The sequence below is a fragment of the Acipenser ruthenus genome, chromosome 26 (assembly GCF_902713425.1).
Source record: "Acipenser ruthenus chromosome 26, fAciRut3.2 maternal haplotype, whole genome shotgun sequence".
Taxonomy (NCBI): Eukaryota; Metazoa; Chordata; class Actinopteri; order Acipenseriformes; family Acipenseridae; genus Acipenser; species Acipenser ruthenus.
In genome coordinates, this window is record NC_081214.1 from 8878034 (window position 1) to 8890624 (window position 12591).

A 12591-nucleotide genomic window follows, 5' to 3' on the forward strand; every position below is an offset into this window, starting at 1 on the left:
ACATTAGCCACATTTGAGCAATTATTCTCAATGCATTTTAAAACTCCCGACCTCAATGACTTATACAGAATTGTATTCTTCTTCCACAGTATGGCTACTCCATATTTTCAAGGGCAGTGTCTAGCAATACATCCTCATCAGTTATATGTTTGATGCCAGTTCATTAAAATATTTTATATATGAATATGGAAATTAATTCAGCACCATTTAGATAATATGCTAAGCATACCCACAGCAATTGACTACTATATGAATATTGTATATGACATGTGAATGTAAGATAAGGAAGTAGAATGTATAATTGTGTCTCACAGAACTATGGATGAATATACATTTCAGTATTAAAGAGATGATAACTAATCCCTTATAAAAGTGTCCTATAGTAAAAGCATAGCAAAGTATTATAAATCATGTAACGGGAAAGCATCTAAAGTATAGGTAACTACAGACCAATATAGTTATGGAATCCATAATAAGATCCAAAATGGATAATTACCTATATGGTAAAAGTATCCTGGGAGACAGTCAGCATGGTTTTAGGAAAGGGAGATCGTGTCTAACTAACCTGCTTGATTTTTTTGAGGATGCAACATCGACAATGGATAATTTCAAAGCATATGACATGGTTTATTTAGATTTCCAGAAAGCTTTTGACAAAAAAGATTAATTCTCAAACTGAACGCAGTAGGGATTCAAGGAAATGCATGTACATGGATTTAGGGAGTGGTTAACATGTAGAAAACAGAAAGTACTGATTAGAGGAGAAACCTCAAAATGGAGTGAGGTAATCAGTGGAGTACCACAGGGATCAGTATTAGGTCCTCTGCTATTCCTAATCTACATTAATGATTTAGATTCTGGTATAGTAAGCAAACTTGTTAAATTTGCAGACGACACAAAAATAGGAGGAGTGGCAAAGGTCATTCAAAATGATCTAGACAGCATTCAGAACTGGGCAGACACATGGCAAATGACATTTAATAGAGAAAAGTGTAAGGCACTGCACGCAGGCAATAAAAATGTGCATTATCATATGGGAAATACTGAAATTGAAAAAGGAATCTATGAAAAAGACCTAGTTTATGTTGACTCAGAAATGTCTTCATCTAGACAATGTGGGGAAGCTATAAAAAAGGCCAACAAGATGCTCGGATATATTGTGAAAAGTGTTGAATTTAAGTCAAGGGAAGTAAGGTTAAAACTTTACAATGCATTAAATGCTCTTCTAGAATATTGTGTTTAGTTCTGGTCACCTCGCTACAAAAAGGATATTGCTGCTTTAGAAAAGAGTGCAAAGAAGAGCGACCAGAATTACCCCGGATTTAAAAGGCATGTCATATGCAGACAGGCTCAAAGAATTGAATCTATTCAGTCTTGAACAAAGAAGACTACGCAGCGATCTGATTCAAGCATTCAAAATTCTAAAAGGTATTGACAATGTTGACCCAAGGGACTTTTTTGACCTGAAAAAAGAAACAAGGACCAGGGGTCACAAATGGAGATTAGATAAAGGAGCATTCAGAACAGAAAATTGGAGGCACTATTTTACACAGAGAATTGTGAGGGTCTGGAACCATCTCCCCAGTAATGTTGTTGAAGCTGACACCTGGGATCCTTCAAGAAGCTGCTTGATGAGATTCTGGGATCAATAAGCTACTAACAATCAAACAAGCAAGATGGGCTGAAATCCCATTGTAAACTTTCTTATGTTCTTATGTAAGCATTGTAAAGAGCGGTATGGTAAAGCGTGTTTTAAAAAATGGCAAACCACTGGAAAATAGCATGGGAAAATTACCATGCAAATTTCCTGTGGAAAACTTATATAAGGATTATATCAGGATTTATGTTACCTGAATTCCCCTGTCTCATAGGCACCGGAGAGAGGTGGGCCAACGGGCCACTGCCCACGACTTTTTAAACAGGGAGTGCCCTGCCCAGCCACTTTTAACAGTAAGGGCGAGAAGAAATATATACAGACGTGCTCAAATTTGTTGGTACCCCTCCACAAAAAACGAAGAATGCACAATTTTCTCTGAAATAACTTGAAACTGACAAAAGTAATTGGCATCCACCATTGTTTATTCCATATTTAATAGAAATCAGACTTTGCTTTTGATTTTTTATTCAACATAATATTGTAAATAATAAAACAAATGAAAATGGCATGGACAAAAATGATGGGACCGCTAACCTAATATTTTGTTGCACAACCTTTAGAGGCAATCACTGCAATCAAACGTTTTCTGTAGCTCTCAGTGAGACTTCTGCACCTGTTAACAGGTAGTTTGGCCCACTCTTCCTGAGCAAACTGCTCCAGCTGTCTCAGGTTTGATGGGTGCCTTCTCCAGACTGCAAGTTTCAGCTCTTTCCATCTTTCCATAGATGTTCGATAGGATTCAGATCAGGACTCATAGAAGGCCACTTCAGAATAGTCCAATGTTTTGTTCTTATCCATTCTTGGGTGCTTTTAGCTGTGTGTTTTGGGTCATTATCCTGTTGGAGGACCTATGACCTGAGACTGAGACAGAGCTTTCTGACACTGGGCAGTACGTTTCACTCCAGAATGCCTTGATAGTCTTGAGATTTCATTGTGCCCTGCACAGATTCAAGGCACCCTGTGCGAGGCGCAGCAAAGCAGCCCCAAGACATAACCAAGCCTCCTCCATGTTTCACTGTAGGTATGGTGTTCTTTTCTTTGAAAGCTTCATTTTTTTCGTCTGTGAACATAGAGCTGATGTGACTTGCCAAAAAGCTCCAGTTTTGACTCATCTGTCCAAAGGACATTCTCCCAGAAGGATTGTGGCTTGTCAATATGCATTTTAGCAAATTCCAGTCTGGCTTTTTTATGTTTTTCTTTCAAAAGTGGAGTCCTCCTGGGTCTTCTTCCATGGAGCCCACTTTCGCTCAAAAAGCGACGGATGGTGCGATCAGAAACTGACGTACCTTCACCTTGGAGTTCAGCTTGTATCTCTTTGGCAGTTATCCTTGGTTCTTTTTCTACCATTTGCACTATCCTTCTGTTCACTCTGGGGTCGATTTTCCTCTTGTGGCCGCACCCAGGGAGGTTGGCTACAGTTCCATGGACCTTAAACTTCTTAATAATATTTGCAACTGTTGTCACAGGAACCTCAAGCTGCTTGGAGATGGTCTTGTAGCCTTTACCTTTACCATGCTCGTCTATTATTTTCTTTCTGATCTCCTCAGGCAAATCTCTCTTTTGCTTTCTCTGGTCCATGTTCAGTGTGGTGCACACAATGGTACCAAACAGCACAGTGACTACTTTTCTCCATTTAAATAGGCTGAATGACTGATTACAAGATTGGAGACATGTGTGATACTAATTAAAGAAACTAATTAGTTTGAAATATCGCTATAATCCAATTATTTATTATCTTTTCTAAGGGGTACCAACAAATGTGTCCAGGCCATTTTAGAATATCTCTTTGTAGAATAAGCAATAATTCATCACTTTTCACAGCTTCTTTGCTTTATTCTGTGACATACCAAAGGCATGCAAGTATACATGATAAAATAGCTTTTAATTTCATCACTTTTCAGGAGGAATGAAGCATTATTTCAATGGGCTGTAAGGGTACCAACAAATTTGAGCACGTCTGTATATATATATATATATATATTAGAGTGCGGTTTGGAAGATACGGGGTCAGTAACTCCAACAAATAACTAGGTGCTAATCCATTCAGGGCCTTGTAAGTTAACAGCAAAATCTTAAAATCAATTCTATACTGCACAGGGAGCCAGTGTAAAGAGGCCAAAACAGGGGGAATATGTTCACTTTTCCTGTTTTTAGTCAGAATTCTAGCAGCGGTATTCTGAACAAGCTGCAAGCAGCATACCATCAGATGTTATTTTCAGAAGATAACATCACTAAAGATTTATATACTGTAATGAATACTGATTGTTAAATTCCCTAATAATTATATATATACTGTACATATACACACACACACACACACACACACACACACACAGTCAGTACAACATTTTGACTTCAGTGACGGTTAATCATGTGCGACGCATATTTGATTATTTCATTTTGGCCCATTCCATCCCTTGTCCGTTTTTCAGGGAACACAAAAAAGACACAATATCAGGAATACATATATGAAACGACTGTGTTTTATAATATGATTCTGAAAATATCACTTGCCAAAAGAGACGACACGTGGACTGTAATACAGTACATACCTTTAAATCTGGTATGTATTGTAGCAGTATGTAAAATTCCCCATTAACGACCCAACAGCAAAATGAAATCAAAATGTTACCCATGCACAGAACTGCATTAAACGTAGGCAATGCAATTTAGCAAAACATTAAAAAAAACAAAAAAAAAACAGTTTCCAGAATTAAATCAGTATCCAAAGTCAGTATTCAAAATTGCAGAATATAGTGCTCAATAAGGCCCTAATGCCACAGTTCACTTGCAAATGAAGATGCACAAAAACAACTAAAGATCACAGATTTAAAAAAAAAATACATCATAGTATCTAAAACTGTTTAATGATTAACTGTTACATTATCGTAGCTGGTCTCGTTCGCTTTGTTTTGGCTGCATTTTTGTCAGGTGAAACTGGAGGAAGCGCTGTGTAACTGCACAATAAAAACAGACTGATTTGGCATGCAGAGAGAAAAAAAAACCTGGCTGTGACAGATATTCAAATAAATTGCAACATTGAAGAGACGGGCTTTGTATCAGAAAACTGGCGACGGAGTTGAAAATTGTGTGTGACGGGTAACTGCATTCATTAATTAAATACTGTATCTATATAATGGGGATTGATTTTGTTCTTAACACAAGGGCGGTAAAATGTGACTGACATGTATCTGGGTAACGGATATCCGAGTTCTGATTGTATATATATATATATATATATATATATATATATATATATATATATATATATATTGTAAAATAGCGGGTTATGAGAAACAGCAGGGAGGGGGTTAAAACCTCCCTGCGAGAGAATGCACATTTGTTTAATTTAATTGTTTTGCTTTATTGTTTGATTTAATTTGTTAATTGTTTTAGTATTAATTATCCCCTGCACCTGGTAGCCATTGTTAAATTAGTACCAGGTGCAGGGTATTTAAGAGAGGCAGATAGTCTGCCCATGGCTGCTGAATGGAAGGAGGCAGAAAGGAGTGCTCTGCTTCCTGGCAGTCCCGAGAGAAAGGTACAGTGCAAACCTGTGTGGTTAACTTTTGTGGAACAGGGAAACGGCTTAGCCGTCCTGTGATAGTTAGGTTCCTGCGTGTGTAGTTAGTGCTCAGAAAGAGCTAGGTGTTTATTTTGTGTACTTTGTTTTACTTGTGTGTTTATTAAAAAAATAGCGCGTGAGCGCTGGAAAAAAATCCATTTCTCGTGTCTGGGTCGCATTCTTAAAGGGGCAACGAACCCGAGTGGGTGCAATCGTTTACAATATATATATACAGTGTCTTGCATAAGTATTCACCCCCCTTGGGATTTTTACCATTTGATTTACACAACATACTTAACACTTTGAAGGTGCAAAATATTTTTTATTGTGACACAAAAGTTAATTAAACAAAAAAAAAAAAGACATTTGTTGGTTGCATAAGTATTCACCCCCCTGAGTCAATACTTGGTAGAAGCACCTTTGGCAGCAATTACAGCTGTGAGTCTTTTTGGGTAAGTCTCTACCAGCTTTGCACATCTGGATCCTACAATTTTTGCCCATTCTTCTTGGCAAAATTGCTCAAGCTCTGTCAAGTTGGATGGGGACCGCTGGCGAACAGCAGTTTTCAAGTCTTGCCACAGATTCTCAATCGGATTGAGGTCTGGTCTTTGACTGGGCCATTCTAAGACATTCAGGTTCTTGTTTTTAAACCACTCCAGTGTAGCTTTGGCTGTGTGTTTAGGGTCATTGTCCTGCTGGAAGGTGAACCTCCGCCCCAGTCCCAGGTCTCTTGCAAACTGAAACAGGTTTTCCTCTAGAATTTCCCTGTATTTGGCTCCATCCATCTTGCCCTCAATCCTGACCAGTTTCCAAGTCCCTGCCGATGAAAAGCATCCCCATAACATGATGCTGCCACCACCATGTTTAACCGTGGGGATGGTGATCTCAGGGTGATGAGCAGTGTTGGCTTTGCGCCACACATAGCGTTTTGCGCTAAGGCCAAAAAGTTCAGTTTTGGTCTCATCAGACCAGAGAACCTTTTTCCACATGTTTGCTGTGTCTCCCACATGCCTTTTGGCAAAATCCAAAGGGGGTTTGATATGGGTTTTTTTCAGCAATGGCTTTCTTCTTGCCACTCTTCCATAAAGCCCAGCTTTGTGGAGTGTCCGGGTTATAGTTGTCCCATGGACAGTTTCTCCCATCTCAGCTGTGGATCTCTCCAGCTCCTTGAGAGTTACCAATGGCCTCTTGGTTGCTTCTCTGACCAATGCCCTCCTTACCTGGTCACTGAGTTTTGGTGGACGGCCTTCTGTAGGCAGAGTCACGGTTGTGCCATATTCTTTCCATTTTTTAATAAGTTCAAAGTTTGGGATATTTTTTTATAACCCAACCCTGATTGGTGCTTCTCCAGAACTTTATCCCAGACTTGTTTTGATAGCTCCTTGGTCTTCATGATGCCGTTTGTTTAGATATGCTCTCTAACAAACTCTGGGGCCTTCCCGAAACAGGTGTATTTAATCTGAGATCATGTGACACTTTAAATGCACACAGGTGGACTCCATTCAACTAATTATGTGACTTCTGAAGGCAATTGGTTGCACCAGAGCTTATTTAGGGGTGTCACAGCAAAGACTTTTCAGTTTTTTATTTGTAAATAATTTTGAAAAATATGTAGATTTTTTTTCCCCACTTTGACATTATATTCTATTTTGTGTAGATCAGTGACAAAAAATCCCAATTAAATCCATTTTAATTCCAGGTTGTAACACTACAAAATGTGGAAAAGTCTAAGGGGGGTGAATACTTATGCAAGGCACTGTATATATATATATATATATATATATATATATATATATATATATATATACCTAACCCCCACCCTACAGCCATGATGATAGAATGTACAGAATAGCATAGAAAAAGAACTGGCAAGGGATTCTTTAACAGAAATTGAATAACTGGTATTTAAGACCAAGAGGTCTCAAGGTAAGCAGGTGTTGGTATCATGGTATATTGAAATAACTGATTTACAGTATTTAAAATAACTTCTCAAGATTTAAGAGAGACTCCCCCACATATCCCCACAATCTGATACGCCCTGATCTGATTCTAACTTGTGCTAAATAATGTCAAGATCAAGCTTTGTGACAATTTAACACCGAACAGACAGATACATATAAATAAGGCAATAGTTTAATCACAATTAGATAAGCAGTAAATATAATTAAGATTTGGCCGCACAAGAAAATAGCAGGTTGATTCAAGTAAGCATTTTAATTCGAGGTCTGTTAAGCTGGGCACACACTGGTCTGTTGGGAGCAGTTTTGTTTCTCCAGTATTTCAGCAGCTTGTAGTAATATATCCTATTAGCAGGATGTGTGTGCCAAATGCATCAATTGAGAGTCAAATACATCAAATGTTTATCAGAAGGACCAAGAGGGTACCACAGCTGTAATGGAGAAAAGTTACCAAATGAATTGTGAGGACTGAAAAGATATCAAGTTATACTGGAAAACAGTTACAGAAGAAAGCATGGTTAAAGATAGCAAGTTATACTGGAAAACAGTTACAGAAGAAAGCATGGTTAAAGATATCAAGTTATACAGGAAAACAGTTACAGAAGAAAGCATGGTTAAAGATATCAAGTTATACAGGAAAACAGTTACAGAAGAAAGCATGGTTAAAGAATGATGTCACCACATTTTGTATTGCATGCTGATTTTGTTTAATTAAGTATTGGTATTAAACTGACTAATTGTTGAACTGATCAATCATTCTGGGTTTATCCTCACAATAAGACTCACACCAGTCAGCCAGTGATCACCACGAAAAGACCATTACAAGATGCTTCTAGGTAATTTTATGCCTAATCAAAGTGAGACTAAAGGTAAGAGAGTGAGACTAATATGGTTACTGGTCTCTCCTCCTACACCTGTCTGAGCTTCCCTGCGTGGGCTAGGTGAATTAACAGCTGCTGCTAACGAGATATGTTTGTGTTTTTTTCATTACAGGGAAGCTCGCACAGGTGTTGAAGGCAAGATCAATAATCAAATTCAATTCTGACATGCTTACTTAATGATAATATAAGGAATAATGTACAACCCAACTGTTCATAATAAGGCTGCACTTCTGTGACAGGATGGCTTGCAGTGGTGAAGTGTGGTGACGTCACGGACCAGGAAGTAACTGAACCAAAACACTGGATGGGCGGGTGAAACTGAACGCAACGGCATTCAGCTGATTTTATTAAATCAATAAACCAAAATATTTAAACAAAACACAACAAAACAAAACAAAAGGGAACGTTGGCCAAACAAATAGAAATAAACAAATAAGCAGATACTTAGCAGATGTTTCTCTTATTCGCCTCACTCTCTCTGCTCCCCGTACTCTCCTCTGTACACTCCACCCTGCAGCACGGACAGCTGCAGGTTCTTATACTCTGGCCGAGGGGTTAACTAGCTGTTAATTATCTTATTACCCCTCGGCCATAGTCTGCACGAGTTTAGTAAGGATGCGTGACTGTCAGCTAGTTAAATAATCAGTAGCTGATCAGCCACGCATCCTCACGAGGTTTTTAAATATAAAAACAATAACAAATACGCGGCGCTTTTATCTGCGCCGCAAACAAAAATACAAATAATAATAAATAAATATATAGGGGCGGGACACTCCGCCACAACTTCCTTCAAGGGTTTCTGATGTCTTTGGTCCTGGAAACCCTGAGAATTGCAGCCTTATATGTGCAAATGGTTGCATCTTATTTGTTTTAATGAATTTCTTTAGTTTGTCCGGTTTCTCACATTCGTATCAGAATTTTCTTGTATTTTAAAACATTTTGCTTCTTCCTCAAATATCTAAATAGTCTGAAATCTGGACACCATTTAGTTCAGCTGATTTAGCCGGTTGGTTTGTACAGCTTATGTGAGGCAGTGAAGATGTGTGTGTGTTTATTATCTTACAGGAGCCGAGTCACAACTGGAAATAATAAGGGTGTAAACTCCTGTAATAAACGATCTGTAATAACTGTAAGACTGTTCAACTCAGTTCATAGTAATAATAATAAAAAAAAATAATAATAAAGTGCTTTGTGATGGTGGTCCACTATGAAAGGCGCAATATAAAAATTAAGATATTATTATTATTATATTATTATGAGTTCTGAGCTTGTAATCCTCTTTCAACATTTGGCAGGAAATGATAGTAATCCATCATGTCATCCTGATTTCTAATGGGTCTCTGCAGATTAAGCAGAGTACTGTTTCTTCCACAAGATGATTAGGAGTCCCCCTGCATCCAGTTCCAAATCAGATTCTCTCACATACAACAAAGCTGTTCTTTTTTGAATGCATGTACAGAGAGCTCGGTAATAGTTGTACTGTATGTGTGCGCACTTTTTAGTATAATGTGTACACAAATTGTAGAATTTCTTGTAATAGTATGCAAGCCTTTAATGAAATGTTAAATTAACATTTGTGACACTAATATGAATGCTTGCGTTTACACTGAGGTTCATTATGTATCTTGGTATGTATGCATGCATGTGTGTACAGTATGTGTGTATAGCAAAACTAAAACAAGCTATTATATTTAACCTGAAACCATGTTTGCAGGCAGTGTGCAGAGTGAGTCATATAGTCAGGGGAGCGCAGGTTCCTGGCTGTGCGAAGTTGATTGTCTTCGCTGGGGATTCCCCAGGGTGTGTTGCATTGGCTCTGACACTCCCGCTGGTTAGGGAGGAAAAATGGTGGGTGCTGTTTCTTCTGCAAAGCAGACAACTGCAGGGCTGTACTCCAGGGCCCACATCTGCTTTCAAGCTCCTGGGTGTAAGGACTGGCTTGGCAGATGGCCACTGACCTTCTCCTGAGCTGTTACTGGGAATTGCTGTGATGAGGGAGCGTAACTGGACATTCTGAATTGGGGGGAAAATCTGGACACTAAATTAATAAAATAGTTTTTTAACAAAGTTAAAATTAGGACGCAATGTGTAAACTACAGGATTGATTCTGAAAAGGGAATTGTTTTTTTTATCTTGCCTTCTGGCACAGTAACTAGTGCGTTCAACAACAAAACAACAAACAAATCACTTACAGTTTTTCCCAATTGTTTACACACATTTGCTGAATCTTTAGCTCATTTTCCCAAAACTCTAAACACAAAACACAAAACCACAAACACAAAATGCAAAACTCTACAAATCTCTAGCAAAAGCAAACACTGCATTCAAAACTGTTTTATCTCTTTCCAAAATGTTTTTTTGCATCCAAATGACACACACACACGCGTCATATGAATAGATCTGTCTACCAACCAACAACACACTGATGTGCTCAACACAAAACACTACTATGAATATCCCATCAGTAGGTTTATGCCTTTTGCATTTTCAGTGTTACACTGTAGCCGGTTGTAAAATATTGTCACAGTAATGTATACCTACTCAAATATATATAAATAAACACACACAAATGCAATACAGTAACAAAAACATTGTCATATATTTCCAAAATGCAGTATTTCTGAACACTTTCCATACCCAACAGGAGAAAACCAGGAAAAACATTCAGTAAGATAAAGGGTTTTCTGTACAAAAATAAAAAATGAAAGTGGCTCATTCTTTCAAAACTCTAAACACAAAAAGACAAAAACACATGGAAAATGTAAGACAAAAGAAATTAGGCTGCATCCCGCCTCCTATTTTGGTCTGGCCACAGCATCTCATCTACATCACAAGTGATGCTCTCCGTGACTAAACAGCGGGGAAAGAATCTTCTGGAGTGACGGATCCAGCCGCCGAAAGCCCCCACATCAACTTCAACACATGCATCCTCCATTGCCTGGAGAAGAGGCATGCATGGGAGGGGATGGCGGTCATACACCTTCCATCGCCATGCCGAAAAAAACTCTTCAATTGGGTTTAGGAATGGGGAATATGGTGGGAGGTATAGAACAATAAATTGTGGGTGGTCGATGAACCAGTTGCGGACCAGAGCTCCCTGACCACCCCTCTGCTAGGCTGGAATGAGGATGCAATGTAGTGTGTCCAGGAATGTGATGAGAAGGGCGGTGTTGTAGGGACCAAGGTTGGCATGGTGATGGAGGACGCCTTGCTGGCTAACGGCTGCGCACATGGTGATATTCCCTCCACGCTGTCCAGGGACATTCACAATGGCACGGTGGCCAATAATGTTCCATCCCCGTCCCCTTCTTTTGGCTAGGTTGAAGCCAGCCTCATCAATGTAAATATAAACGTGCTGAATTGCAGCGGCATCCAGCTCCAAGACTCTCTGAAACAGACAACAAGACAATATGTGAAATAGACCTAGAGCAGTCAATATGATGAGGCACAATACACTGGATTACAGTACTGTAATGTGTCTATACAGTGCTGATATGACAGTAAATTCACAGTATAGTACTTACTTGCACATATTCATAGCGCTGTTCTTTAACCCTGAGTTTCGCTCAAATGGCACCCTGTAGACCTGTTTCATCCGGATTCGGTTGCGCTGTAATACACGATCCAATGTAGACAAGCCCACCTGGTGAATGTTATTGAATATTGTGTTGTCTGCAATTATGTGGTTCTGGATTTCTCGTAGTCTAATGGTATTGTTTGCCACCACCATGTTCACAATAGCGGTCTCCTGTTCTGGTGTGAACAGCCGGTGTCTTCCACCATGGCCTGGCCATCTCTCAGTTCTGCAGAAGATCCACAAATATGATATGATTGGTTACAGTAAGCTAAAATAATCTATTTTCTTTCAATATGATATGACATTACTGTAACATTGGCCAACAATCACTGAGTAACATAGGCCTACTGATATGTCGGACTGCAGTATACTACAATATACATACATAAAGAGCATAGTGTAGATGTTAGGTAACTTACCAGTTCTCATTTCTGAATGTATGGATGATAGATGCAACCGTGTAGCGACTCAGGTTGGGCTGAACTCTCTTCCCAGCCTCCCTCATACTCAATCCATGGTTGAGCACATGGTCAACCAATGTGGCCCTGATCGCATCTGAGACAACTGTCCTTCCTCGTCCTCGTCCTCCTCTTCCTCCTCTTACTCTCACTCCTTGACCTCTAGCTCTTGCTCAACATTGACTTCCATTTTCCTCCAAAACAGGATAGCTCATCTGTGGCCTTTTCTAGTGCTAAAGCTCTCATTTCTAAGTGAAGAATTCAGCAACTAGTGTTTACACCTGTGAGGAGTGGGTGTTGCCAATTGGTGTATAGAGCTTGGCATTGTGATTGGCGTTGCTTTCCAAAGGGATACAGAGATTTTAATTTTGAATGTTGTGCCTAATGTAGAGAACTGTGTGTAGTGTTTTGCAAAAAGTGTGATACAGAATTGGAAACTGAGTGTAAAGCAGGAATTGTGCTTGCAATTTTGCAGACTTGGTTTAGGGATTTGGT